Here is a 19680-nt window from a genome sequence, read left to right on the forward strand (position 1 = left end):
TCACGTCATAATATATACAGTAACTTTGGCAACATTGCAGAGTACTGTATACTGACATGACTGTGTCGTGTTGACATATGACTACTGATATGACTATATCGTGATGTCATATGACTACTGATATGACTATATCGTGTTATCATATGACTACTGACATGACTGTGTTGAGTTTTCATGAGACTACTGGCATGACTGTGTTGAGTTGTCATATGACTACTGATATGACTGTATCGTGTTGTCATATGACTACTGATATGACTATATCGTGTTGTCATATGACTACTGGCATGGCTGTATCGTGTTGTCATATGACTACTGACATGACCGTATCGTGTTGTCATATGACTACTGGCATGACTGTGTCGTGTTGTCATATGACTACTGATATGATTGTATTGTGTTGTCATATGACTACTAGCTTGACTGTATCGTGTTGTCATTTGACTACTGATATGACTGTGTTGAGTTGTCATACAACTACATGCATGACTGTGTTGGGTTGTCAGGTGTCTACTGACATAACTGTTGAATTGTCATGTGACCACTGACACGACTGTGTTGAGATGTCATGTGACCACTGACATGACTGTATCGCTTTGTCATGTGTCTACTGACATGACTGTGTTGAGTTGTCATGTGTCTACCGACATGATTGTGTTGAGTTGTCATGTGACCACTGACATGACTGTATCGGGTTGTCATGTTACTATTGACATGACTGTTTTGAGATGTCATGTGACTTCTGACATGACTGTATCGTGTTGTCATATGACTACTGGCATGACTATATCGTGTTGTCATATGACTACTGGCATGACTGTATCGTGTTGTCATGTGACTATTAACATGTTTGTGTGGAATTGTCATGTGACCACTGGCATGGCTGTATTGAGTTGTCATGTGACTACTGACATGATTGTGTTGAATTGTCATGTGACTACTGGCATGATTGTGTTGAGTTGTCATGTGACCACTGACATGACTGTGTTGAGTTGTCATGTGACTATTGATATGATTGTGTTGAGTTGGCATATGACTACTGACATGACTGTATCATGTTGTCAAATGACTACTGATATGACTGTATCATGTTGTCATATGACAACTGACATGACTGTATCGTGTTGTCATGTGACTACTGACATGACTGTATCGTGTTGTCATGTGACTACTGACATGGCTGTGTTGAACGAAACAGCAATTTAAACCATGCGTGCGTAACATATATACACATACAGTGTGAAAATAAATATCAGATTAAGCACTCCCTGCCCAATATATTTTTGTTATTGTTCAGAAAAGGGTGTCCCCAAATAGAAGCAATCAAAGCTGAAGGGAACAACCTTCTCCTGGGCTGGACAATCAATTTTACTCACAAGATGCAAAAGTATGTTTTGAAAGGAGTAGTATATACAATCATTGTATATAGTACTAAAGGCGTTGTTTACATATTTGTTTTCACATCCTGCGCGGCACTCAGTTTCTGTTACGAGTTGAAACGTCTGATATCGTTCAATTATCGATAAATTGTGACATCAGTACATTACCTCTGAGGATCAATTGATAATAAGCAAATTATATCAAAAGCGAATCATCAAAGTGTGTGCCAGATAGGTATTCCGATTGCGCTGGGCTGCGCCATTCCATTGAGTTGTGAATATTAAACTCCTGGTTAGATTTAGAATACAGCGTTTAAAATCCTTGACACGTGATATACAGTAGATATAGCACATGCCAACTGCCGGATAAATTGTCATTATCCTCACTGAATGTGCAGTTACAGTTGGTAAAATACCCTGTGACATTATGCTGCCTGTTTTGTCAGAAATGTTGGACATGAACTGGGAATGGGACAAGTATGCGTGTTACAATCGGGGATTCCCCCTGAAAAGTAGTTCCGGTTAAATGTGTGGAAGTTGAGTTGTGTTAGGCTTGACGTCACATCGGTATTACTTCAGCCCTGTAGTGACGACACCAAGTCTGGATTCTTACACATTTTAAGTAAAGATCCAACAAAATTTGTGTAAACTTGTTTGTACATTTTAAGTATAGATCCAACAAAATTTGTGTAAACGTCAAAAGGTGCAGTTGTTACTTTGAAAACGTTATTTTTGAAGTTTGTTGATATGTGAATGTGCGTACGTGTCTTCGCCTGTGCACGTGCGTTCGTGCATGTGTGTGCGCACGTGAGTGAGTGAATGCATCTCTTGGGATAACAATTTGATGTAACGAAAGAGTTGTGATTTCCCTCGGAATATCAGTTTCTTCAGTACTTAATGAACAAGTTAACATGTTTCTATGTCTGACATAGATGTGGTTGCTGGTATACTGTGTTTATCTATCCGGTGACTTGTCTCTTGAATCACATTCATTTATACACGTCCGTCCGTCTCTCCTGAATACAAATACGTCCGGTATCATTCTGCAAGATTGAGTATTTCACCTACTTGAAATAAATACGTCCGGTATCATTTTGCCGCGTTGAGTATTTAACGTACTTGAAATACACCAGTGCACAGTTGTATGCATTCTATATCGCCAGTATCTCTGGTTGTCAAGGTGAGATGGGAAATGCCAATATTTCCCAATGCTGGAAGAATGGACCACATAACCGTGCAGTCGACGTCACGGACGGCTAAAAGAGAGCCCGCGATTCGCAGAGCCAATTTATCAAGTCAATTATGATCAATACTTCGGTATTCATTAACTGAAATAATTTCTCTCTCTGGCAGACCTAAATTTGAGGTACTGGCCCAAAGCGTTTCTTTAAAATGGTAAAAAATATACTTTCCTGAAATAGTGTCCAGTTTCCAGAAAGGAGAGACGCATGGAACAAGTGTATATTCGGTGAGATTTTGATACAGTTTAAATATACTTTAAGAGCACGGTGGTGTTTTCACTTGTATTTCTTTAAAATACTTTGCATTTTGTAAACTTCATCGACGTCAACATTGATTGGAAAGATGTGACAAAGGCTACGGAAATTACTTGCAACATTTGTACAATTTCGTGGTAGGGGCTGTGAGCTGAGTGAAAACGAGATGACTTCAAGAGTTGCTTCCCCTGAAACCTGTATGTCTCCCAACACCACCGACTATGTCAGCGTCAGTGTTCAAATGCTCTAACCGTACACCAGAGCTGTCACAATAATGGTAAAGGAAAACTGGTGTTCCTGTTAGAAATTTACGAACCTTCGATCTTGTATTGTCTGTGTAGTCAGAAGTCACTATCTAAAATAAACTTCTTGTGTAGAATCGTTCCAATCGAAAATTTACAGTCCACTCATGTGTAGAGATTTAACATCGTTAATGCAGTCTGGGTTTATCTCACATTTCCTGTCGAGCAAAGACGGAAACTATTTGAAACTTTAAAACCATAAATGTTTTTAAATGTGGTAGCCTTTTCACTACATGTGTTTAGTACAATACTTGTCAGGCTGCTTTTGATAACATCACTGTCATTATCAAGAATTCTCTCATTCTACTGGAACCACATGTTAAACACAAAACTATGGCCATTTGCAGGACTTTGATGCAGATATCAAGCATAATAGAGGCAAAAAACATGATGAACTATCCCAGGTTGTTCTCATGAGATTTAAATGTTTACCTTGTTTCTCGTATCGTGTGTGATTTTCGCAGTTTTACGCCAGTTAGCAGTCTTCCTACTCACGATCTTCAGACTTTCCTTCTTAGAGCTCAGTCACAAACCTTCCCAGAAGATGAAGAGCTTGATGTCATAGTGTATATGTATAGATCTCAGTCACAAACCTTCCCAGACGAGGGAGAGTTTGATGTCATGATGTATGTGTATAGAGCTCAGTCACAAACCTTCCCAGAAGATGAAGAGCTTGATGTCATAGTGTATATGTATAGATCTCAGTCACAAACCTTCCCAGACGAGGGAGAGTTTGATGTCATGATGTATGTGTATAGAGCTCAGTCACAAACCTTCCCAGAAGATGGAGAGTTTGGTGTCACGGTGTATGTACATAGACCTCAGTCACAAACTTTCCAGAAGAAGGAGAGTTTGATGTCACAGTGTATGTGCATAGAGCTCAGTCACAAACCTTCCCAGAAGAGGGAGGGTTTAATGTCATAGTGTATGTGGATAGAGCTCAGTCACAAACCTTCCCAGAAGAAGTAGAGTTTGGTGTCATAGTGTATGTACATAGAGCTCAGCCACAAACCTTCCCAGAAGAAGGAGGGTTTGATGTCATAGTGTATGTGCATAGACCTCAGTCACAAACCTTCCCAGAAGAAAGACAGTTTGATGTCATAGTGTATGTGCATAGACCTCAGTCACAAACCTTCCGAGACGAGGGAGAGTTTGATGTCATAGTGTATATGTATAGATCTCAGTCACAAACCTTCCCAGACGAGGGAGAGTTTGATGTCATGATGTATGTGTATAGACCTCAGTCACAAACCTTCCCAGAAGAAGGAGAGTTTGATGTCACAGTGTATGTGTATAGAGCTCAGTCACAAACCTTCCCAGAAGAAGGAGAGTTTGATGTCACAGTGTATGTGTATAGAGCTCAGTCACAAACCTTCCCAGAAGAAGGAGAGGTTGATGTCATTGTGTATGTACATAGAGCTCAGTCACAAACCCTCCCAGAAGAAGGAGAGTTTGATGTCATAGTGTATGTACATAGAGCTCAGTCATAATCCTTCCCAGAAGAAGGAGAATTTGGTGCCATGGTGTATGTGCATAGAGCTCAGTCACAAACCTTCCCAGAAGAAGGAGAGTTTGATGTTATAGTGTATGTGCATAGAGCTCAGTCACAAACCTTCCCAGAAGATGGAGTGCTTGATATCATGGTGTATGTACATGGAGCTCAGTCACAAACCTTCCCAGAAGAGGGAGAGTTTGATGTCATAGTGTATGTGGATAGAGCTCAGTCACAAACCTTCCCAGAAGAAGGAGAGTTTGATGCCATAGTGTATGTGCATAGAGCTGTCACAAACCTTCCCAGAAGAAGTAGAGTTTGATGTCATGGTGTATGTGCATAGAGCTCAGTCACAAACCTTCTCAGACTATGAAAAGTTTAATGTCAAAGTGTATGTGCACAGAGCTCAGTCACAAACCTTCCCAGATGAAGGAGAGTTTTGTGTCATGGTGTATGTACATAGAGCTCGGTCACAAATCAATTGAAGTTTAGTAACGTTGAGCGCGGAGAGTGCCACGGATGGGGGCCGTGTTTGGCAGCTTGATTCTTGAGAGTTTGTAGGAGTTTTTCCTGCCCCAGAACGATGCACATGTGGTCTCATCTTAGGCAAGTGGGCACCCATGAAAGGCCACCTCCTCGTGGTGGGTGCTGGGTAACGCTAAGCGCCTTTCAACCCCCCTGTTGTGGACCCGGGGGGGATATTTTGGTCCACCAACCCGTTTGCCGTGGGTTGCGCCCCTGTGTCGGTGGAGGACGGGAGGCTGGTGGTTGAGGGCACTGGGAGCCTGGAACCGTGTTCCTTTTGCCCAACACACCACTTTGCCCCTTACTTCACCTAGACGGGTGGTAGAACTGGCCCGGTTCTATCAATCGGCTGGTCACGCCATGCCCTGTGCGTGGACAACATTCCTCAGCAATTATTGTACATTTTTTGTACATTTTTGACAATGAATGTTATTCTTGAAATTATTATACTGTGTATGTTTGCCTAGAGTCCTATGCCAGAAGGCGGTGGCTCATGGGCCAATCTAGTGATGTTGACCTCCGAGTGATGTATGTCTCATATTCCTTGTCATGGGCCGAACCAGCCTGGCATTGAATTGGTAGATAAATACAGCTATTCGTGTCATATTCTCTGGAGTATACCATCCCTGTATCCCTGGTGTCAGCATTTTGGATATCCGGTGCTATTTGACACCGTCCTTGTTGACACTCCATGGTGGGTGGGGAGCAGGGATGGCGAATATTTTTCCTTTCATCATGGCTCTCCAACAAGCTGGTTCAACTCGACATGAAAAAAAGCGACGTTTGGACGAACTAGATCGTCCATCTGACACTCACTCCATCGTTGATTCCTGGGCTAGATTTCTAGTAATTGAGGCTACTGATTTTTTGCCCATCAAACTGAACCCATTTGCCGTGTCAAAAGCTATCTATGGGATTTGTGGGGAGGTGAAAAATGTCACCCGTCTCCGTAGTGGCTCACTTCTGGTGGAGTGCGCGTCACGGAAACAGCAATCTGTAAATCTTATGACTGTCGAAACATTTGCCAACGTAGAGGTTTCTGTGTCCGTGCACAAAACTCTCAATTCTTGCCGTGGTATCATACGTGACAGGGCTCGCTGTCTGTATGATATGACTGAAGAGGACATTGCTACCGAGCTTGCAGATCAGGCGGTTACAGCGGTTAAACGTTTCACCATTAAAAAGGATGGCATCGTAACCAAAACCAATACTTATCTCCTAACATTTGCCAGATCATCTTTACCACAGTCAATAAAGGCAGGCTATCTTAACATCGGGGTGGATGTGTATGTCCCCAATCCACTCGGTGTTATAAATGTCAACAGTTTGGTCATGGGACTTACTCATGCCGTAATCCTGCAGTGTGTTATCGCTGTGGAGATCACCATGACTGCACGGGCTGCGAGAACGATCCCAAGTGTGTCAACTGCAAGGAGACGCATCCTGCTTCTTCTAGGTCATGCCCTATATATCAAAGGGAATCGAAGATAATGAAAATAAAATGTGAACAAAACCTTTCCTATTTTGAAGCCAAAAAACTTTTCACCAGTCAATCTTCAACTCCATCAAACATGACATATTCCACCGCAGTTAAACGTTCCGTAGCAATGTCCTCAGCTGCATGTCAGACTGACTTGACCTGGGTCAAGTCAGACAAACCTGTGTTTTCATCCAACACACATGCTTCCCTACCTAAACAACCTACTGCCTCACCCACTATGTCCACGTCTGAGTCTCAGACCAGAAATTCAATCTGAGTCATCACAGATGACTGCTCCGCAATTAGCTACATCGCAGCCTGCCACTGATTTAGTGAAAAAGAAGAAAGGAAAAAAATTGAATAGGAAAGAAATACCTGTCGTACCTTTACCTTTAGAGGTTCCTTTACAGAACACTTTTGGGCCTCTAGACATGGAGGTGACCCTGTACTCACAGGATAAGCAGAGGGGCTTACCCCCCTCACATTCTCGTGAAAGATCGCCAATTGAGCCACCATGAGTCAATTGGCCAATATAATTCAATGGAACTGCAGAGGGCTTAAAAATAACTTCAATGAGATACAATTACTCATACAAGATCATCACCCGTCAGCATTCTGTCTCCAAGAGACATATCTTAAAAATACAGATAATTTTAATCTGAGACAGTATAATGCTTATCATTCTTTTTCTCCTCCAGGGGATCGTGCAACTGGAGGCGCTTCTATTTTGATACATCACAGTGTTATTCATAGCCCTGTCACTCTAAATACGGATCTTCAAACGGTTGCTGTTCGCCTGACTCTGCACGTTGCCCTGACATTGTGCAGCTTATATATCCCTCCCTCTTCTACTATCCGTCAAACAGATCTTCAAAATCTGTACGATCAACTCCCTAAGCCATGTGTTATCATGGGCGATCTTAACGGACACAACCCACTTTGGGGAGGTGTACATACCAACACTAAAGGTAAAATCCTTGAGGAATTCATTTCCGATAATAATTTATGTATTTTTAATGATGACTCAGCCACTTACTTACATCCAGCTACGGGAACATATTCTTCCCTGGATCTATCACTTGCAGACTCCATCTTGTATAATGAATTCGAATGGATGGTACATGATGATCTATGTGGGAGTGATCACTTCCCTGCCATTCTCAAGACAACCAACCCTGGTGATGATCCACCTTTATCCAGAAGGAACTTCGCCAGGGCTGATTGGTCATTATATGAGACATTATGTGCTGATCACTTAAAACATGATGTTTTTGCGAACAGCGAAGATCCGATACAGTTGTTTTCCGATTTACTCAATGACATTGCTGACCAAACTATACCTAAGTCCTCTGCAGTTCCACATATTCGCAAGCCATGGTTTGATAATGAAAGTAAACAGGCCAGAAAGAGCAGGAAGAAAGCTGAAAAATATTTTCGGCGACATCCTACTGTCCATAATTTGAATAAAATAAAAAATTTTCAATGCCAAGGCTCGACGTACATTTAAACAGAATAAGCGTCAGTCTTGGCGGAAATATGTTTCTAAAATAAATTCACGCACACCGATTTCAAAGGTGTGGAACATGATCCAAAGAATTAAGGGTAAAGGTTCCAAATCTACTGTTCACCATCTGAAGGATGGTGACAATATATTAACTGGTAAGTCTGACATTGCCAATAAGCTTGGTGAAACACTCGCCAAACACTCTTCTTCGTCAAATTACGTCCCTGAATTTCAACAATATCAGAAACAACAGGAGAAGAAGAGAATAAATTTTAACTCGGACAATGGCGAAGATTATAATGAATTATTTTCATTACATGAGCTCCATACTGCCCTTGAGCAAGCTCATGACACAGCAACAGGAGCTGATAATATACACTATCAGCTCTTGAAGCATTTACCAGAATCATGTTTGGAAACTCTTCTAAATATTTTTGACACAATATGGACTTCAGGGAATTTCCCACCATCATGGCGTAATGCCATTGTAGTCCCTATACCAAAGCCTGGCCGGGATCATACTGATCCGTCTAATTACAGACCAATCTCTTTAACGAGTTGTGTCTGTAAAACCATGGAACGAATAGTTAATAATCGATTAACATGGTATCTTGAAACCAATAATCTCAAAACAAATATTCAATGTGGTTTCAGGAAAAATCATAGTACCATTGATCATTTGGTACGATTAGAATCCTTTGTTAAAAATGCAATAGTCAATAAACAACATGCAGTATCGCTATTCTTTGATCTCGAGAAAGCGTACGATACCACCTGGAAGCATGGCATTTTAAAGGATTTACATGATTTTGGTTTAAGGGGTCGTTTACCTCTTTTTATATCACAGTTTTTAAAAGACAGGCAATTTCAAGTCCGAGTGGGGTCAACCCTGTCTGACCATTACAATCAGGATCAGGGTGTCCCACAAGGCAGTATTTTGTCTGTCACTTTATTTAGCATTAAGATCAACAGTTTATCCAAGGTTTTAAACGATTCCATTGATGGATCACTTTTTGTGGATGATTTTAACATTTCTTGTCGCGGTAAAAATATGCATACTATTGAACGGCAACTGCAGTTGTGTTTAAATAAAATACATAAATGGTGTCTTGAAAACGGCTTTAAATTTTCTAAATCAAAAACAAATTGTCTACACTTCTGTAGAAAATATAAGCCTCATAAAGACCCAGAACTGTTTTTAAATGGCACTCCCATGAAAGTTGTAAAAGAGGCCAAATTCTTGGGTCTGATTTTCGACTCTCATTTAACCTTTCTTCCGCATATTAAATCCCTAAAAACTAAATGCCTGAAGGCACTCGATTTATTGAAAGTCGTGTCTAATTCAAGGTGGGGAAGGGATCAAGCTACGCTCCTACACCTTTACAGATCACTGGTCCGCTCGAAGCTTGATTATGGCTCCATCGTTTATGGTGGAGCCTGCAAAAGCAACCTAAAACTCCTAGATTCAGTCCACCATCAAGGTCTGAGACTTTGTCTTGGGTCCTTCAGAACATCTCCTGTTGACAGTCTCTACGTCGAGGCAGATGAGCCTTCTCTTACCCAACGCCGTATAAAATTATCATTACAGTATATTACGAAGCTCTATTCTAACGAGTCTAATCCTGCGTTTCACTGCATCTTCACTCCTCTTTATGAGGATTTGTATAACAAAAAGCCTTCTCTTGTTCCGCCTCTTGGGCACAGAATTAAACCATTCCTTTCTGCTGCCGGCATTGAGTTGGAGAATATATCTCCTTCTCGTCTTCTTTCTTCTCCTCCTTGGCAATTGGTGAGGCCAGACGTTGACTTAACATTAACCACATTTAAAAAATCCCAAACTAATGATTTACAGTATAAACAAGAATTTAGTCAATTAAGAAATAAATATAATACCTATACATCCTTATATACAGATGGATCCAAGGATGGTGGCGCGTTGCTTGTGCCACTGTCATTGGGTCCAAAACAATATCTTCCAGACTACCCAGTGACAGTTCAATTTTCACAGCAGAAGCAAACGCAATACTAACAGCTCTTAAATATATTAATAAACACCGTAAATATAAACAATATATCATCTTTTCAGATTCTCTTTCGTGTCTTCAGGCTATTAAAATCTTTCTTGCAAACATCCACTTTTATTAGAAATTATTGAATTGTATAATGAGCTTGCTACTGGCCAATGCGACATCGTCTTTTGTTGGTTACCCAGCCACGTTGGCATTTCTGGGAACACGATGGCTGATATTGCTGCTAAGGCTGCACTCAACAAATCTGTGACACCACTTCTGCTCCCATACTCTGATTACAAAGCTTGCATTAGATCTTACATCCGTGATCTGATGCAAAAGAAGTGGGACACCCAAGTAGGTATCAATAAATTACATGCAATCAAACCAACTATCGGTTACACCTACTTGGGTTGTCAGTCCAGATTTGAAGAGGTCATCATACGACGATGTCGTATTGGCCACACAAGATATACTCATGAGTACCTATTAAAAGGTGAGGATCCTCCGTTTTGTATCCCTTGTGATGAAAGAATCACAGTCAAGCATGTCCTGCTTGACTGTGTTGAATATTCCATCACAAGGATAAGTATATTTTAATGTCAAAACATTGAAGGATCTTTTAATAATGCTAATTATCATTTAATAGTTGAATTTTTAAAAGAATTAGATTTATTAACTGATTTGTAAATAGATAAATATTTTATTATTGGTAATTTAAATTAGTCACTGAAATTGTTAGTGGCTGTACCCTCAAAGGGGGTTGACGTAGCGTAAAATTATTGTGCTCCTGAGAGGGTACGTAAGTCCCAAAACTTTCAAAGTAAAATATAAATTATCACATTTTAAACGTAGTATTTTTGTTATTTTAACTGTTGGCTAAATTTTCCTACAATCGCCAATGGCTGAAGGGATGGTGTAAATCCAGCTAGGATCCATGCAGGTAGCAAAAGTAATGTAAGTCCCCATGGCTCCTAGCATGGTGATCTACCTTCAGTTGGTGGCGATCTATAGCCCATTTTTATATTGTGTTGTCCCCTCTAGTTAAAATGTTTTAGATTCAATTACTAGTTTTACATGTATATCTGTGATAATCTAGTTATTTTACTGTCCTTCGTCGGCAGAATTTTATCATTTCACTTAAATTGTTGATAGATTTATAACTTGCTTTAGTCACGATATGGCTGAAATATTGCCGATGTGACTTTAAATCTTAACTCACTCACTCACTCTTAGGCAAGTGAGTTGGTTCAAAATTGCCTCTGTACACCAGGCATGTGATGCCCGTAATGCTTGTCTGTGTGTTGCCCAACATGTTCTCACTGCCTGAAGCTAACCAATCTTGTGATGCACATCCTCCCTGTCTGAACCTAATATAACATGCATTACCCGTTCTAACTGTCTGAACCTAATCTTACATGCACAGCCCGTTTTCACTGTCTGAACTTAATCTAACATGCATAACCCGTTCTCACTGTCTGAACCTAATCTAACATTCATAACCCGTTTTCACTGTCTGAACCTAATGTAACATGCATAACCCGTTCTCACTGTCTGAACCTAATCTAACATGCATAGCCCGTTCTCACTGTCTGAACCTTACCTAACATGCATAGCCCGTTCTCACTGTCTGAACCTTACCTAACTTGTGTAGCCCGTCCTCTTTGTCTAAACATAATCTAACATGCATAACCCGTTCTCACTGTCAGAACCTTACCTAACTTGTGTAGCCCGTCCTCTTTGTCTAAACATAATCTAACATGCATAACCCGTTCTCACTGTCTAAACCAAATCTAACATTCATAACCCGTTCTTACAGTCTGAATCTAATCTAACATGCACTACCCGTTCTCACTGTCTAAATCAAATCTAACATTCATAACCCGTCCTTACAGTCTGAACCTAATCTAACATGTACTACCCGTTCTCAGTGTCTGAACCGAATCTAGCATGCATAACCCGTTCTCACTGTCTGAACCTAATCTAACATGGACAGCCCGTTCTCACTGTCTGAACCTAATCTAACATGCTTAACCCGTTTTCACTGTCTGATCCTAATTGAACATGCATAACCCGTTTTCACTGTCTGAACCTTATCTAATATGTGTAGCCCGTTCTCACTGTCTGAACATTACCTAACATGTGTAGTCCGTTCTCACTGTCTGAACCTAATCTAACATGTATAACCCGTTCTCACTGTCTGAACCTAACCTAACATGCATAACCCGTTCTCACTGTCTGAACCTTACCTATCATGTGTAGCCCGTTCTCACTGTCTGAACCTTACCTAACATGTGTAGTCCGTTCTCACTGTCTGAACCTAATCTAACATGCATAACCCGTTCTCACTGTCTGAACCTAATCTAACATGCATAGCCCGTTCTCGCTCTCTGAACCTAATCGATTATGATAACCCGTTTTCACTGTCTGAACCTAATCTAACATGCATAACCCGTTCTCACGATCTGAACCTAATCGAACATGCATAACCCGTTTTCACTGTTTGAACCTAATCTAACATTCATTACCCGTTCTCACTGTCTGAACCTAATATATAATGCATAAGCCGTTGTCACTGTCTGAACCTAATCGAACATGCATAGCTCGTTCTCACTGTCTGAACCTAATGCAACATTCATAACCCGTTCTCACGGTCTGAACCTAATCTAACATTCGTAGCCCGTTCTCATTGTCTGAACCTCATCTAACATTCATAACCCGTTCTCACTCTGTGAACCTATCCTAACATGCATAACCCGTTCTCATTGTCTGAACCTAATCTAACAGGCATAGCCCTTTCTCACTGTCTGAACATAATCTAACATGCATTCCCGTTCTCACTGTCTGAACCTGATCTAACATGCACAGCCCGTTCTCATTGTCTGAACCTAATCGAACATGCATTACCCGTTCTCACTGTCTGAACCTAATCTAACATGCATAGCCCGTTCTCACTCTATGAACCTAATCGAACATGCATAACCCGTTTTCACTGTCTGAACTTAATCTAACATTCATAACCCGTTCTCACTGTCAGAACCTAATCTAACATGCATAACCCGTTCTCACTGTCTGAACCTAATCGAACATGCATAGCCCGTTTTCACTGTCTGAACCAAATCTAACATGCATAGCCCACAGCTGTTTAGGACCAGGCAACTTAGCTGGTACACACAGCGTAGCTGGCACAGTCAGGAAGGCAGAGAGAGATAAGGCAGTGCGGTCGGGCTGTACATACCAAAGCCCAGATTTAGGTCGCACATGCTATATTAAACCTGCGCGTGTGTTGCGTGTGCTCCCTTGCGGTACTAATACAAATTGGAATTTTGTCAAGGTTGTGACATACATCACTGCTGTCTAATGATATTTAAGAAATATATATATGAGGTGGATATATTCAGTCAAAAAGTTCACATTCCATTCATTTTCTAAACTTTATAATAAAAACAATTTGTCCATTTTCAAATCGCTTTAAGAGGTCTTTGTAGAGTTATTCCTGCAATTCAATATATATGTACACTGAGTATGATATCTAATTCTACCAAAACAGTCATGCAATCATATTCAAGCAGGGTATATGACTTCAAAATGATAAGGAATATGGACTCACTGTTTTGAAACTGCTATATCCATCCACTGCAGTTAATATAAGAAATATGTACACACAGATAAAGTGAGTGTCAATATCACACTTGTACATGAGATCTAGTGTCCATAAAGAATTTCACAGACTGTCATGGGCAGGGTATCCACATTCTTAATGACAGTTTATATATACATGTACATGTATTTTGTCATTGTCAGGGTATACAGGTTATCCACAATTCACCGTTTACCTGGTATAAACGATTATGTCATTTATTAGGATATCCGGTACAATGTACTATTGATGGCACATATCCATGTGTATCAATATAACAATGAGAAGAGTCCTTATGATTTTTTCACTCTTTTGGTCGGGACTGGAAGTACGGCCTGGACACATGGTGATACCTGCATGTGATGTTCCCTCAGCATAATTTCATATTTCATCTTGTCAGATTTCACCCCCCATACACGCCGTTTTAACAGGTTGATGGTAGCGTGGACTTGTTCACCTCCCTGCTCCCCATGCAAACCTAATCCAAAACCCCAGGTGTTGATCCAGTCGCACACATGATCCTCTAAAAAATGCATTTTGGGAGTAACGCTACTGGATGGGAATTTGCGGCGATAAAAGGACATGTACTCTTTTATCTTCTTTTGGATCGTTGGCATTTCTTCACAACCGATTGGCTTGTCATGACTGATAAGTTGATGAACAGCAGAAAATTTCCGGTTTAGTTCCTCATACACCTCCCTGATACAGAATGCCCGTAATAGTGTTCCGTCATGCTTTGTCATTTTGCAGGTGACGGTTGTAATGCTCCTGCAAAGGTCTTCATACACCTGTGGCTCGAGATATTTCTTACAGTGATTCCCCACAAAGGACCGTGCATGATAGGCCTGGGGTACAATTTTGTGCGATTTCAACACTTTGTCCAAATTTGCTGTAACTGGGCCTTTTCTTTCCTTAAGTTTGTTTTCTTGAGTCTTTCTTGATATTTCTTTCCTTAGTTTCTTTAATGAGTCTTCTAAATTCTTTTCCCGTTGTTCCAAATGGGCGAGAGGTGTATTGTCTTCGATTTCTTCTAAAACGTTAGTAAATTTTGTCTCCTTCTTTTCTAGTTTTTGTATTTCCCGACTTCTCAAAACATACTTTCCAAATTCAGTCTCTGGACTTTCTTCATCAGTCATGAGAGCATGTGCTCCGATGAGCATATCGAGCTCATGACATTCCCGTTCCAGCATTACATGATGTTTTTTAACTACTCCCAGTAAAATATGCAAATATGGTGGGCATACTCTGTTGACATGCACTGGGAATAGAGGCTGGTGGATAGCATTGTGGTATGTCCCGGCATTTCCAATTCTACCCTGTCCCTTTTCTACAAACTTTTGTGATCTCTTTTCAGCGTTTTAAGTGTTCTACCTTCCACATATTCCCGATTTTCGGGGTCCTTCTGTATCTGTAATTTTGAAGCATGACACCACAGGCATGGAAATTTGGCAGCTGCACCAGAAATGCCGTAGACCTTGGATAAGAAATCATAATCACCAAAGAGAAAGACTTTAATGCGTTTTCCATGCCAAGTCTGTCCTTTAAGTTGTTTGATTTGCTCACAGTATGTTAAAAGTGCTATTTCTAGATTTTTTCTGGTGTCCTTTGCCTCAAACATTTTGAAAATGACAGTATTGTGTTTTGAATTTGGTCGTGAAAGATTTGCTATTTGTAAACAGAGTTTGAATGAACCACCGCCGTGGTCGCCACCAATTTTCAACCAAATTTCATCCTCTGGAATATGTTTGCAGTGCCATGTTAGTTGACCAGATTCAAGGTAATTATTGAGAAGTTCTGTAACGAATGTCGGCAGATCTTTCACATATGCCATCGGGACATCTGATTTTACCCGTTCACCATCCTCATTAGTTGTTTCCATTTCAATCATTTTGGAGTCAATGTGGGAACTTAAAATTTGAGACTGTTCTTTTCTCTCAAATGTTTCGTTTTCAAATTTCACTCCAAGTTTTGACATTAGTTTCTTTTGTTTTCGATATTGCGTCCAGGAAAGTCCCAAGTAAGCCTTGATTGCAAGCCCATATCTGGAGGAAGCTCTCAGTTTTCTTCTAATGCCTGCTTTTTGGCAAATAGTTTCACGTTTTTCATGGGAACGCTTTTCAACTCGGATGAAAACTGGCTTGTGTGGTCTTTTTCACCAGTTAAAATTAATCTTAATTTTGAAAGTTCCTGAGAGCGCCTTCTTTTCAAAGGGCTTTTGGCCTCTGAAGACAATTTCCGTGCTTTCTTTACACGCTGAAAACACAAGGGCTGTCCTTTTGTTTTACATTCTAGAGTTCTCTGATTACTGCTTGTATTTAGCTTTCTCCGAACTAAATGGGTTTGTAATTTTTCTTCAAATTTCGAAAGTGGTTGCATAACTGGTTTATTTAAACATTCACTTAAGGACTGTTCACGTTGATTGTCCTGAAACTGGAATGGTGACGTTTGAGCCTCTTTAAATTCCTTCATGGGACGGGGTGGTGTAGCATGCTGTGTCGCCACTGAACTTGAACCCTCACATGCACCGTGTTCCATGATTTCTAATCCTAGAATCGATGTTTCATCATCATTTGCCCTTTTCTGTCTGTATTTCTTTGGCCTTCCCCCTTTACTTTGGGTTTTAAATTGTACACATACCCAACAGTCATTGTCACATTGCTTAACCTCCCAAACATTTTCAAATTTATCTCCTTTGATAGTATCCTGCATTTTCCTTTGTCTGTGAGTGAATGTCCTGTTGTAACAGGTCGCACAGAAACACTGTGGGTGGAAACTATTGTCAGATAACACATCAATACCATAGACATGATACAGTCTCTCAGTGAACTTCTTACATGGCCTAGACGTACTCTTTTTACCAAATGGTGTAAGTCTCCCAGCACATATCCGGCACAGTAATTCCAGTTTTTTAAAGTGATCTTCACATACTCTCTCCATTTTGAGTACAAATTCCAACGAAAATAACACTTAAACTTGCTCCATTTAGAATACACAAAATACAGCTTCAAACTTTCACGGCAACACTACTAGAATCATCAACAAGAACCTTACACTCCCTGATACACTGTGTGAATGAAACCTATGTTTGCGACAGATTCATGTGAAACAGACCCTGCTTGAATAAACTCTGTTAATTTCATCTGACAGAGGAAAGTTGGGGCTGTCATATAATGTAAACAGTTTCCCCCAGAAAACCCAGATAAGATAATTGTGACACGTTAATTAAGAACATTTTTCAGTTTTGCGGGATTCCAGACTGGGTTTGTTTATTGTAACCTCCCTTGTCAAGATTTCTACAGACAGTCATTAATCTTCATTTATGGTTTGCCACAAAGTTAAGTGTTAGGATAACACCAATTATGTTAACACAAACAATGTTAGAGAGGAGAAATAGTGCGAGTTAGGCTTGAGGTGGGATGGGTTGCTAATGTGGCCGCCATCTTTAAATGATGATGCGAGCCTTAGCAACAGTTAGTACGCATGCGCAAGCCATGACTCATCACTCCCCTCACTCTCAGCAGAAGGCAGGCTAAAGAGTCTGCCTGGGCCAGATATAAACAGCTGTGAGCCCGTTCTCACTGTCTGAACCTAATCTTACATTCATAACCCGTTCTCACTGTCTGAACCTAGTCTAACATGCGTAGCTCGTTCTCATTGTCTGAACCTAATCTAACATTCATAACCCGTTCTCACTGTCTGAACCTAACCTAACATGCATAACCCGTTCTCATTGTCTGAACCTAATCTAACATGCATAGCCCTTTCTCACTGTTTGAATCTAATCGAACATGCATTCCCGTTCTCACTGTCTGAACCTGAGCTAACATGCACAGCCCGTTCTCACTGTCTGAACCTAATCGAACGTGCATTACCCGTTCTCACTGTCTGAACCTAATCTAACATGCATAGGCCGTTCTCACTCTATGAACCTAATCGAACATGCATAACCCGTTTTCACTGTCTGAACCTAATCTAACATGCATAACCCGTTCTCACTGTCTGAACCTTACCTAACATGTGTAGCCCGTCCTCTTTGTCTGAACCTTACCTAAGATGTGTAGCCCGTCCTCTTTGTCTGAACCTTACATAACATGTTTAGCACGTCCTCTTTGTCTGAACCTTACCTAACATGTGTAGCCCGTCCTCTTTGTCTGAACCTTACCTAACATGTGTAGCACGTCCTCTTTGTCTGAACCTTACCTAACATGTGTAGCCCGTCCTCTTTGTCTGAATCTAACCAACCGCCGTTCGATCCGTGACCGCGTCATTCCAAAATACGTTAAACTGTGGTACTTGTTGGTCCCTGCATGGCACTCGTCATTAATGGGTACAACAAGGACTGGTCGGCTCCGTGTCTGAGTGGGGTATTCATGCTTACCTGTGGCATGGTATCTCTGTGAGCTGGCACTATAAAACCAACTTACAGCCACACATACACACGCGTGAACGTCGTCATATGAGTGAAATATTCTTAAATACGACGTTAAACCCCATTTCACCTCACCTGAGTCTAACCGAACATGTGTAACACGTCCTCCTTGTCTGAGTCTAACCCAACATACACACATACACATACACTCACACGTACACTGCCAATAACACATAAGGAAGACGAGACAACGGGAGATAACCGCGTCAAAAATTACCATCATCATCATATCCAATCAAAAGTAGCTCACCGTAAATCAGGCTATTTGAATATGTAGCGAGTCGGTGTATATTCATTCCGAACATAACGATAAGAACAGTTAAAACACATTCTACCATGACTTCAGTAAACACTGGATTGTGATTGGTTAATTAAAGTCATTCAGAGGTATATAATCACGTTATACAGTTCTCTGATTTTCCGTGCGCAATCATACATGGTTTACGGTAATGCACTATTTTTGTCTGCCCACCTACATGGCGGACACCAAACAACCTACCGATGCATTTAAAAATTACGGCGATTTTGCTGTCGGAAATTACACATATGTCTTTAAAGATGGATTTAGCGATGATGGGCTCGACTCACTACTTGCGTAAATCACAGCAATAGGTGTGTATACATAAATAAGTACTTCGAAAGCATGGAAACAAATATTCAGTCGATCAAGATCAAAACATCGTCTGCTTTCCGAATATAAATTCACCAAAAACAAATATGTTTACGTTGATTCTATGTTATGTCAGAATAGATCCAGCAATAGATTGCTACATAATTTCCGTGTTAAATTTACTATCAGCTTTCGTCAACAATATCGCCACTGATCTTGATCCGGTAACGGAGGATGCATTAACATCGAACGCCGAAGAAATTGTAATGCCTTCCGTCCACATAAATAAACAGTTGGGTTATCAATTCAAACAAAATGATATTCTGAAATTTGTACTGTTTCAAATTTAGCGGTAGTAAAACACAGTTACAGAATCTGCAAACCGTTCTGTTTAGCCCAACATATTTTTTTTCTAAAAGTATAATATCGTTGAAAAAGTTATTTAGCTTAGTCATGATCCCTCTTATCCATTACACTGCTTGATCTAAAGTAAAGTCTATTAAAGTACAATTAATTACCTTACCGTGTTTATGCCAGAGGTCCACCCTCGTGTCCTGTTCCATCCTTTCGGAAATATCACCACAAATCTGGCTCTTTGTCAACAGACTCGCGAACATGCCAGCGAATCCGATTCAATTTAAATACATTACACTTTGAAGCCACTAGGTCCCAAAACACTTTCCAAAATGTAGAAAATAATATCCGTAGAGTCGAATTTGAGCACAAAGTACACACATGAGTGTGTAAGAGTCACCACAGCTGTCGCACGCAGACGTAGGGGTGCGTGAAATCGTTGACGCAAAGTTGACAAGGC

Source organism: Haliotis rubra, unplaced genomic scaffold (genome assembly GCF_003918875.1).
Source record: "Haliotis rubra isolate DU_JTF1 unplaced genomic scaffold, ASM391887v1 Scf630, whole genome shotgun sequence".
In the NCBI taxonomy this organism is placed as follows: Eukaryota; Metazoa; Mollusca; class Gastropoda; order Lepetellida; family Haliotidae; genus Haliotis; species Haliotis rubra.